General features: G+C 43.2%; 1 protein-coding gene and 1 pseudogene across 1 annotated transcript in view; one reads left to right on the top strand and one right to left on the bottom strand.

The window, feature by feature from the left end:
* FOXO1 (forkhead box O1) overlaps positions 1-12,158 on the top strand; it is a 97,617-nt gene that overhangs the window by 59,640 nt on the left and 25,819 nt on the right. The gene's annotated exons all lie outside the window — the stretch shown is intronic.
* LOC124523281 (uncharacterized) lies at positions 4,460-4,558 on the bottom strand (annotated as a pseudogene).

Below are 12,158 nucleotides of genomic sequence, written 5' to 3'. Positions count from 1 at the left end.
ACAGAGCCTACCCAGTGATGTGTGTATTTAGTACAGTGCAAACTGGGATTGGTTGGGTCAGTTGGAGAAGGTGGCCCTGATGGTAACAGTGATAACCCTACCCTTGAATCTCACTGGGCCAGCCACTGAGCTGCTCCATGCTCAAAGTACGTGACCTTACTGGAACCTTGGGTAACTATTGTCCTCATTTTATGGTGGAGGAAACAGAAAGCTTAAGTAATTTGCCTAAGGTCGTATAACGAGTAACTGGCAGAGATTTGAGTCGAGATCTCCAAAGAAGGCCACATTGCTTCATAAGGCTAGTTTTTAAAATTTTTTTCCTCGGGGCGCCTGGGTGGCTCAGTCGGTTGAGCGTCTGACTTCAGTTCAGGTCATGATCTCATGGTTCGTGGGTTCGAGCCCCGCGTCGGGCTTTGTGCTGACAGCTTTGAGCCTGGAGCCTGCTTCTGATTCTGTGTCTCCCTCTCTCTCTGCCCCTCCCCTGCTCACGCTCTGTCTCTCTGTGTCTCTTGAAAAGAAATAAATGTAAAATTTTATTCCTCATACAAGGAATAGCCCACAAAGACTTTAAGATAGTCTTCCAAAGGCTTACATTTTCACTGAGGCTCACCAGACTATGGAAAGAAATTACCACTAATGGATTAGAGCAACCCTGGATTAGAGCAACCCTGCTCCTTGTCTTGGCCTGGGCTTTCTGATGAGGTGTCAGAACAAAAGCCTCAGGAGTCCTGGAAAACAGTATAGTGACCATTTGAGAGCAAATGGGGGTTAATTTCCTTTCCATGTAAGGAAAGATGAGCTTTCATGCAAATGAACACTTGGTCCATTTGGCCACTCGAGAGGACTTAAATCAGGTTCCATAACTATCAACTTTACTGTCCCTTTGTTGCAGGACAAAACACACAGACTATGTTATTCCCCCCTGAGCCCAGAGCAAATTATGTTCTGTTAAATAATCACAATGCTTTTATACTTAATTGGACTTAAACTCCCTCCCCCCCCCCCCCGCCCACCTCCAAACTATGTAGACATTTCATGGAGTCTGTCAATCACCAGAAGGAAAAAGACTCAACGTGTCACTGTTGTGTGGCTAGCAGACCAAGTTGTGAAATAAACATACCTTGAAATGTGACTTTCATACCTCATGTTTTTTATGGCCTTGCTCCTTAAAGTATGGTCCATGGATTGGGCTAAAGGCATCAGCCTCACCAGGGAGCCTGTTAGAATCTCAGTCTTGATGCCAGGTATACTGAATCAGAACCTGCATTTGGACAAGATTCCAGGTGATTCCTGTGCATGTTCAAGTATCAAGTATTTATGGTACTCGACCCCCTCCAAGTTAATGATTAGGCTTCTTTCTTCTCTACAAAGTCCATTTCAGGGATCAAATCTATTTTGGACCTGGGCCCTAAAGAACAGCTGTCTCAGGTTTAGCTGTTTAGCATCAAGGGGCATTTTGCCATTTGTAGCCAAGTCTGACTTATTAAACCTCTTCATCTGTCTCAATTTTTCTCTGTACTGTGTATACCATTTGTGATGCAAAGCTAGTGTGGTGTTCCTTTATTTGGGGAGAGGAGTTAATCTTGGCCTTTTGAGTGTAGAAATCTCAACCAGATTACAAACATGATGATCTCCTGTAGATCCCATTGAAGATAGAAGCCCATTAAGCAGTTGTATTATCCAGATTTCTTCCTCCAGTTGCACAACTACTTCTTCCTCCAGCTTGTGCTCTTTCTTAGAGGGGAGGGTGAGGCATATAAAAAGTTGCTATGTGAGCACGTATACAGAGGTACTCTACCTCTTTGGTTATTGTCTATGCCTCCTGCCCTCTCAGCAGGCAACCGGGGCCTGATTCTTGTCACTTACTGGCTTTGTTATCACAGCCTCCGTTTTCTTCACCCCAAAATGAAGGTGTTGGATTCGTACACTCTGGAGAAACTCACCAACCCATTTTTACCCTCTGCAGCCAGCTCTTCATGACGCGTGGTCATTTCTGCCCGTGTTTCTGACACCTCTCCTTTCTACCCTTTTCTTCCTTCTCCACCCTTGCTGCCCTGGCCTTCCCCTGGGCTCCTCCTGCCCTCACTCACCTCCTTAAACTCCAGAATAGCATAGAAGTGATCAGTGTGTGGTTTTTGTGCACTGTCAAGGAGGGAGATTCCATGTTCAAGGACTCAGAGTTGAACTTGGGAATTTATGTGAATTTATAGTATCTCCACTTGATTATACAGTTCTCTTGGGAGTGCTTCAAGCAGAAGTAGCCCTTCATGAATTTTGTTTTGTTTTGTTTTGTTTTAGGGAGGAGGGCTCTCCTGTTTTTAGGGAGGAGGGCCCACTAAGTCCTTTTCAAATTCAGAGAAAGTAGGGTATCTTGGATCATTTTAGTATTAACTGTGGATTTTTGTCAGGCCAGCCTGTCTAAGGGGACCTCATTAGGCAGCGCCCTATAATGATGACAGCAGCTTAAAATGTCCAACTAAATGTAAATGATCTCAGAGCCAGTAGTTGAGTTTCACTTGAAAGCCAATGAAACATCTAATTAAGGAGCAAAGGAGGATGTCAGAAGGATCCAAAGTCCTGAATTTTTGTTATATTGCAGTGGATTTTACTGGAGGATCCTTTATAAACAATAAAAAAACTTGGTTTTCCCCTTTTCTTTACCTGTGGGATAAATAGAACCAGCTCATAGGTTGGAATGTCTGGTAGATTGTATTACGTACTACCAGGGTTCAAATTTGAACTTGAAATATTTTTAAGCAAACTATACAATGGTAAACGCTTTTCTCCACTTCATGTATAATTATCTTGCTAAGCTTTTTTAAGCCCTACGTAAGGAGAAAACAGAAACATCTTGGAATGATTGTAAACTGGTGCCTATGACCCTGGAAGTGAACTGTTTTCTAATTACTGTATTACATGTATCACTTAAGGTTCTATACTCCTCCTCCTTGGAATCTTAGATTTTAAATAGTACTATTCAAAATGCTGCCTTCTGTTCTTGAGGCATAGTTGATACTTTAGCAGCGTTCAGTTTTATATACATAATCGTTGTATAGGCTGTGAAATTATTACTTATTAGATTAGTAATATCACAAGCTATGTACCTTTTAATTGTGTTTAATAATGTGAGACCCAGAAATGCCCCCTCTGTTCTCCTTTAATATTTCGTGGCAGGACAGTAGGGATGCACCATCATTGTTAAGCAGTAGGTAATAAAACGGACTGGAAAACGGGGATTGGGGTTATTGAAAGTGTAAAACAAGAGAGAATAGTTTGTAGATTCTTTCTGGTGATTAAAAGTTTGGTTTTCCTGGCTGTGCTAAGTACTGCAGAAAGATGAACCAGGGTGAGAGTGTCAGTCCTTCAGTAGCTCACATCCAAGGCAGGGCTCACCTGATGTTAGAGTTCTAGTCGCTGAATTGGAGCTCTTCAGAAAATGTTCCTGAGGCATGTAGAAATCAGGGCATCCTTCTGTCAGCCTTTCTTGTGCCTTGCTTTCAGTGCCATTCAAAAAGAGAGCATTCTTTGTTCTGGATCTTTGAAATATGGATTGATCTGTTGCTTTTCAAAATTTAAGGTAACTGCCTCCAAGGTACTGTAGGCCTGATTCACAAAGCAGATTGCAGGCAGGAAGGAACGTTGTCTGTATCCTGAGTTTTGATAAGTGTTTTTTTTGTTGTTGTTGTTTTTTTTTTAAATGGAGGACCAGGTACACAGGTTCTCAAATTAATTTGTCTGGAGTTGAGTCCTCTGAGAGCTGTTGGAGGAGGAGGTGAGAATAGCATGAGGTTTAAATGAGACAGGCATTGCACATTATGGTGCCTCCAGCTTTGAAGAGTAAGACATACATAGTGTTGTTGGATGAAGATGTCCATTTGTGAACATTCAGCAAGCCTAATGATTTATTTCATTTAATATACTTGGAAAGCTTTAACTTCTTTGTTGACCTGTAGCCACCAACAATTTGGAATCGTCTTCGCTATAGAGTTACATGTTTTCCCTGGGAAATAATACATAGCCAGCAGCTAATGGGGACGGTATGGGAAATAAGAGAGAGATTGATTAACTCCATTCCACCCTCATATGCACAGCCTCATGGCTATGTGTGTGCACATGTGCGTGTGTGTGTTAGCCCTGTTTTGTTTTTTTTAACTATATGACCATTTATGTGCAGCCCTGTTTTTTGTTTATAACTGTATCACCATTTATGTGCAGTTCCAGAACAGTGGAAATAAGTTATGGCGAATAAAAATCATAGTAGAGGCTGCCATTGTTGGGGGAAGGAGGGGTTGGCAGAATGCTAGATCAATCGGAAAAGAACACAGGGAAATTTCAGAGGTGATGGAAATGTCCTCTTCTGGATAGGACTGGTGGTTCCATGAGTGTATGCAACAGCCAGACTCAACTGTCTCTTAAGATCTGTGCATTTAATTTACTATAAATTGTACCCCCCCCCCCCAAAAACGTGAAATGCTTCATAAATTTGTCATCTTTGCACAGGGATCATGTTAATCTCTGTATCATTCCAATATTAGTACATGAAGCACATTATAGCTTCTCTTGTTAGTTACAATTTTAAAGTTCTTTTTTCCCCATAGAAGACTTATAAGACTTGGTTAAACAATACAGTGATTGGAAACATGATGTGGTCACACTTTGAAATATCTAATGTTTTGACTTCAGGTAAAACATGCATTGGAACCTCTTAGCACGTAGTATTTCACAAAAGTCACTGGACAAAAAAAGCCTTCGTTATTAGAGGCTTGCTTCCTTCCTCCCTCCCTCCCTTCCTCCCTCCCTTCCTCCCTTCCTCCCTCCCTCCCTTCAAGAGAGAGAGAGAGAATGAGAATCCCAAGCAGGCTCCACACTGTCAGCACAGAGCCTGACGCAGGGTTCGATCCCATGAACCCGTGAGATCACTACCTGAGCTGAAATCAGGAGTTGGATGCTTAGCTGACTGAACCACCCAGGTGCCCCCATTAGATGATTTCACACTGAGATGTTCCAGGGCAAGATTCAGTGTTTTTGTAGAAAAGTCCTTTCTTTTGGAACTCTCAAAGAGATAAAAAGTAACAAATCCAGGATGAAAAGTTACTTTAATTCTAGTATCATATATGAATTCCCACAACAGTGGCCATCTCAGGAATATGCAAAGACTTTTCTTACCATATCTCCTTCTTACTCATTGAGTCACTGTGTACTAAATATCAAGTCCATGCCTGGCATAGTCCCAGGGGCTAGAGGCCCAGCAGTAAACACCACTCACAGAATTCATACCCATGTAGAGTTTACAGTCCCAGTAGGAGAGAAGGATAAAAAGTGCTTTGGAAAAAGTTAAGCAAGGAAAGTGGGGGGACCCTGAATTTGAGGGTGGCCTTATTGGGGTACATTTATGCAGACACCTAATATGATGAGGTCTTCTTTTGGATCTTTTGAATTTTGTACCACATACATATAGTTCCTCATCACAAATAAATATTAAGAAAGAATATACAGTATCAACTCTTGACCACGTTATGTCCTTCTGTTAGGATACTGGGCCCTAATGAAGTCTTTGATCCCAAAGATAAGAAAAGTAGCTGCTACTGAGTTGGATAGTTTTATACATAAATTGCTTAAATTTTTATATTGAAGGCTTTAATGAAATGGAATATTTTTGCTATCAATTGCTGGATAATGTATTCTGAAACTTAGCAGTTTATTTTTTTATTTTTAAAGTTTACTTATTTATTTTGAGAGAGAGTGAGCACGAGAGAGAGCAGGAGTGGGGGAACGGTAGAGAGAGGGAGAGAGAATCACAGACGGGCTCCTGACCTGAGCCGAAACCAAGAGTTGGACACTCAACTCACGGAGCCACCCAGGTGCCCCTGAAGCTTAGCAGTGTAAAATAACACACAGTCATTATCTCACAGTTTCTGTGGGTCAGGAATCTGGGGCCCAGCTTACCTGGGTGCTTGCAGGGGAGGAGACGTCGCAGGGCCTGAGTATCAGGAGGAGATCCTTGGGGCTTCTTAGAGGCGGGCCACTGTGTGGTGTCTCTCAGTAGCTGCATTTCATCCTGCCCTTTAAGGAGGAAAAAGAAACTATTTCCCGACTTTTTCATCCCGTTTTTCAGTCAAATATAGCACACATCACAGGGAAGTGACGGTTGGCAAAAATAACAAAACAGTAGTGAAATTACAGAGTGAATGGCCTTTAATGGTTTTACGTTTTCTGTGATCATAGGCCCCATTGGCTGTTTCTTGTGTCAGCCTCCACTCTGCTGTCTGTCCTTCCCAGAACCTGGTTGGCCTGCTGGGTCAGGACAGCACTAGGATTCCTGTTCGGGGCCATTCCACCTCGGGCTGCCCCGCACGCTACCCTGCTGGTCGCCGCCTCCACCCCTGGCGGTCTCTGCGGCTTCGGTTCCTCACAGTTGCTCAGTTTGGCTGAGGGTGATTGCCAGTAATGGTTTCTTCCTTTTGTGAGGCTTGCTTTCTCCATGAGCCGCTGCCTGTCTGGACCGTGCCTGGACCCAGTTGCAGCGCTGCGTGTCTGGAAGGTGGGGGCCGTGAGGAAACTCTCCTACAACACTGCCATCCTTCAGCAGCAAGCTGCCGGCTTGCCCTCTTCCGAAGCGAGTGTTCCGTCTCGGGTTTCTCAGGGCTCCCCCTTCCCCCTTACCGGTTGGCAGAAGGGCCAGGGCCTCTTTGTTTCTCACTTGATTTGCAGAGCAGAAGTAATAGACTTCGGTAAACTTCTTGAGTGGTCCTCCCTTTCTGCTGGGACTGCTAGTCTTCGTGGCCTGACTCATCCTGTGTCTTCATCAGTCACGCTCCATACCCCCAGAGGTCTTGCTGAGCCTTTGCGTTGTAGTTTCTGCAATACCTACCACCTTAGAAACCAGAAAGGAATAAAAGGAAGAAAACCGTGGACATTAGGTAGAAGAGGATTTTGCTGGCCAGTACATGAAGCGGAATGTTAAGTGAAAATTATCGTGTGTCGGGTGAAATGTTTAGTTAAATTAAGCCCACCTCCTTCCCCAAACAATTTGATTTTCTTGCAAAAAGCTGCACAGGAGGTATTTAGTACAGTTCTTGGTATGTTATTTAAACTGGAACGGAATTTCAGCCTATCACCACTTCCTCATCATGCTTCCCAGCTAGTCTGAGCCCTCGCAGCAAGTTCTAGACTTTCAGAATGCCGGGTAACCTGTGCTGCGGAGATCGGAAGGTAAGCTTTATCTGTTGCATTTTCTGGGTTTGTGCTGTGTCTGGTTCATCTTTAGCTTTCACTCATTCTGCGTTTGAGTTGACATATTTCAGTTCTTGCTGGGCTGCCGCTGTTAGTTGGTATCTGTCCTGCAGAGTGTGGTTAGGTCCCTAACGGTATTCCCTCAGACTGGGTGGGATTACTAACGTGGGGTCCTGTTATTTGGGGCTCACAGACCCTTATAGGATTCGAAGGGTCTTTGGAGGCCAGCCGTTTACTCCAGGGAAACTCTTGGGTGAGTAGCAGGTTAAGGCTGTGCCTGAGGTCACCAGGCTGGTTAGTGACACCAGATAGAGCAGGGTTTCTTGGCTCCCAGCTCAGTATCCTCTCCCACACACAATGCTTCTTTCCAGCTGCGTCACCTTGCAGGCAAGCTGAAGGCAGTCTGCTGCCTGAACGCTTCTCTAAAACTTGAGTCAGTTTAGCTCTGGAAGGAGTGGGACTTTGGATAATGGTCATTTTGGAAAGAAAGCTATTTTAGGGACAGTAGCTGCCAGGAGTCATTATGTAAGAAAGGACCCAAGAGTCTCAGCAAGGAGAGGATTTCCCTGTTGGTGCCATTTAAGTCATGGTATAAATTTCTCTCATGGTGTTTTGTTTGCATCATTTGGCTTAGATGTTGTTAGATGTTACTAGCTTCATCCAATTCCTTGTTTTGTGAAAATAGGTTTTTTGTTGATCTAAGTGGGCTTCTCTTTGTCAGTGTGCCGGAATAGTCGTTCTTGGACCGAAACGATGGCTTTTGAATCTCTCTGCTGTGTTTTCAGGCATGCCGTAGGGGTTGTAAGATAATACTGTCGTTACCAGGAGGAGTTGGGTAAGGGCCATGAACACTGGGGAGAGAGTGGAGAGAGCCTGCCATAGGACCGAATCGCAGGCTTCTGCTAAAGCTTCTTGACTGCAGATTGTGGCAAAGGAGTAGGACTTGCGGCTCTTTAGATTCCTTGTATCTCCGTCTTCACATTGTTGTTTCCAAGCACCCCTCAACCATCTGCTGCTTCGGGCCTGGTCCAGTCGTGCTCTGGTGACCAGCCCCAGAAGCCTGACAGCTCTTCCTGTCTCGACTCCTGCCAGTTCCGACCAGCCGAGCTCCCAGCACACGGGAACAATGGGGCTCCTTGAAGACTCGCCTACTGTTGACACACAGAAGCACATTTCCTCTTTCTGAACTTCCAGACAGAGTTACCGTGGTGGCTTTGAAATTTGCTCTGAGACGAATACACTCAAAGGATTCCGTTAATCTATTCTGATTTACTTAGGAGGCGGCCGCGCTCATTATTTGACTTATGTTAGTGGTTAATTAACCAAACTAGAACATGTTTCCTTTTTACAAATTGAATGCTGAGAGAGTAACAAAGACCAAATATTTTACAACACACAGATCCTTGAGTTTGACTCTGAAATAGTATATTTTATTTTGCAGCAACTTCCGGTTTTAGTGACAATTAAATGCTGTTTCTATTATTAGCAAGTTTTGAATTTTAAGTAAGTTGAAATGGAAATGAAAGTTGTTTCTAAAAATAATGCTAACTGTGTTTATGTGAGTTTTTCTGTTGTCTTTGTTTTGGTTTTAAATTGTGTCATTCGTGGGGAGGGCCTTGATTGGGGAGAAAAATGTGAATTTCATGCCAGTCTCTTTTTGTTTAGAATTGATGAGAATCGGATCGAACTGTTTATGAGAGTGGATGGGAATAGATGAGATTTCTTTTAGTGTTGAACACTCTTGCTCTCATTGCTTGTTGATCTTCCTTGACTGTCCTCTGGGCAGTGTGCATCAGTGGATTTCTGAGTCACCGTCATCTATTTGACGGTGAGGGGTCTGCCCTTTATTTTACCAAGGAAACCTCCATACATAGCTGCTTACTCTGAATTTGCTAAAGACGATTTGGTTGGAGACTGCTCTGATCAGGCTGGTACCTTCTACCATTGTGAGCTGAGGAGATTAGATGGACAAAGGGGAAATAATTCCTCAGTCCTTTTTCAGTGGGGGTCTTCTTAGAGTGACTTTTTGGCTTGGAGCAAATCTGTTCCCCACTCCTTCAAACAGAAGGAGGAAGATGTATTTCAAAGCTTATTATTATAATTTTTTTTGGTCTGGACTTTGGGATTCTGTGAGCATTTGTTTGGCAAATTGTGGAGGGTTTAATACCCTTATTTTCACCAGCTAACTCAGTGGAAGATGAAAAAGGTTGGCAGAGAATTCAGTTTCACTCGTGACATCACTTGGCTTATTCAGATTCTGGTGAATCAGGGTGTTGTAATGAAAGTGGAGCTCTGTTCTCCAGCATACCTGACCTTGCGGAGAAGTATACTTCAGGGAATTCTAGCCAGGGCCTGTCTTAGGAACACAGTAAACCATTGGAGAGGAAAGGTTCGAGGTTTGCCTACCTTAATCCTCTCTCAGTTTCTTTAGGGTTAAATTAACATTCATTCATTCATTCATTCATTCATTCTTTTTTTTTTTTTTTTTAAGAGAGAGAGAGAGAGAGAGAGAGAGAGAGAGAGAGAGAGAATGAGTAGGGGAGGGGCAGAGAGAGAGAGAGGAAGAGAGAGCATCCCAAGCAGGTTCCACACTCTATCTCATGATTGGGAGATCATGACCTGAGACCAAACCAAGAGGTGGACACGTAACTGACCGAACCACCCAGGTGCTCCTAAATTAACATTTATTTAAATGTGGGATTGGGTTTGCCTGAACCCCTAACCTTCTGTTAGTTGAATTTACTCTGTGAAATTTTAGGCTTTCTGTATACCATAGGAGATGTGAGGCTATGGAGCATAATAAACACAGTATTCTGTACTCTGCATTATGTAATTTGAAGGTAATTTGGAAAGCCCTGTTGTTGAGATTGCTTGTTTGTTTATTTATTTATTATTTATTTATTTGCATGGGGCCTGAACTCATGACCCGAGCTGAGGTCAAGAGTCAGACATTTAACCGACTAAGCCACCCAGGCACCTCCCGGGAAGCACTGTTCTATCCTGAAAAAGTTTGTGCATTCGTTCTCTTTTGTGTGGAAGACCCCATGGTCTGCACAGAGGCAGAGAGACTCGTTTCCATTTTTACCAAACCCCTAGCCATTTTCAAAGGTAGGGATGTATGCCTAAGACAACACTTTAAATTGGATGAGTTTCATAATTAATGCCTCCTTAAGTGAAGGCTTCTGTTTAATTTGCCTTTCTAGACCATTTGGTAGAAATTGCAAAGGAACAGGGTAAGAACAGCACATCTCAGTTGGCAGTCAGTAAGAGCAGACTATGGAAGTGCCAACTCCTTTGTTTGAAGGTGGCTATTTTCTTCAAGCACTTCAAGGAGATTCGAATTGTCGGTTAGTGAGCTGTGCTGTAGGTGTTGACTGACAGCCTTCGGGAACATCCCTAGTAATTATTATGGTTGGTACCAGTTCCTCCCTCCATTTTTGAGTTTTTCTTTGAACAAAAATGACTTTTTGTTTGACCAAAGTACCCAACCATGGAAAGAAGATGGAACTTGGATAAATCTTTATTTTTATTCTTTGTATTTGAAGGGGAAGATTAAAACTATTCATGTAAATAACTGGCTTATCTGGATTTTGCCATCATTTTTGGGTCCTGCCTCTGCGGATCATTGACCATCCAGCACTGTTGATGCCTGAGGAACTTCTCCCGCTGGTCTGCTCATTTTCTTCTTTGTTTTGAGCCTTTTCCCAGGCAGAGGAGGTCAGGCAGGTACACGTGCCTTTGGGAAGGAGGTGGTGGGAAAATATGGAATAATGAGCCCTTCTGACTTTGGATTCAGCAGTTTAGCATTGGTGCAGTAGGTGGAGTTATTCTTGGAGCCCCAGTTTGAAGATTGCTGTGCAGAAACCCATCTGCGCCACTGGTTGCCAACATTTCTGGTACAAATATTGTCATTTGCTCTTGAGGCAATCTGCTATTTCAGTCCTAGATGCAGTTTTGTAATATGCTGGGCAAAATAGTAGAGAAAAAATATCTTAAGTGGTGGTATAATCTTCAGTTTAAAAACACTTTAGCAATGTTTCCAGTAGAGGATTGTTCAACGCGTCTCCTTTCCTCCTTTCCTTGGCTGTAAACATAATCCAAATTTCATTTTTTTCTCACTTGTCTGAGCCATGGTTTCCTTGAGCTGCACCCACCCAAAGGAAAGATGGAAGGATAGATAGAAGGCTTAAAGAATTGTACTTTAAAGTCAGACTGTGAAGGTTTAACATGTCATGTTCATTCTGTTGATAAGGTAAGTTGTGCTCAGAAGTTGCTTGGTTAAAAATTCTCCAACATGTTACTGTGCAGCCCTTTGTACATCCTTCCTTGTTCCAGGCTGTAAGAATCACTTCTGCCAAGTGGGCCACTGAGAAGGCGGCCCCTCTGTTGCATGTGCAGAGTGGGAGCTCCCTGAAGGTTATGGGACATTTCCAGAAACCCCGGGGTAGCTGTACTACCATTTGATTGGGCTTTGTCAGCAAGCCTTTCCTAGAGCGGGAAAGCGTGTCCTCTAGGAAGTAGTACATTTTTTTCTGTTACTGTGGCTTTCTCCACATTTTTCCCCCAGTCTGAGCAACAGTAAGAAATCCATTTTACAGTATGACTCGATGTACCTGTGCACACACATGCCAGAGTTTTACAAGGTAGTACTGTCCTTGCCCTTTTGCGTGAGATTTGTTCTATTTTATTAATATTTGAAAATGCTGGCCTCAGTGCTGCAAATTGATGTCACTGCTTTATGGATTATGTTCCAGAGTTTTTAGCTTGAGGGCTTTCCCATTTCCCACATTTATTCTTTTTTTTTTTTTTTAAATTTTTTTTTTCAACGTTTATTTATTTTTGGGACAGAGAGAGACAGAGCATGAACAGGGGAGGGGCAGAGAGAGAGGGAGACACAGAATCGGAAACAGGCTCCAGGCTCCGAG

This window comes from Lynx rufus, unplaced genomic scaffold (genome assembly GCF_022079265.1).
Source record: "Lynx rufus isolate CCGP_SWC_20201006 ecotype Redwood Valley unplaced genomic scaffold, mLynRuf1.p SCAF_1, whole genome shotgun sequence".
Classification (NCBI taxonomy): Eukaryota; Metazoa; Chordata; class Mammalia; order Carnivora; family Felidae; genus Lynx; species Lynx rufus.
The sequence above is the reverse complement of the archived record's forward strand: the minus strand, read 5'-3'. Positions and strand labels throughout refer to the sequence as shown.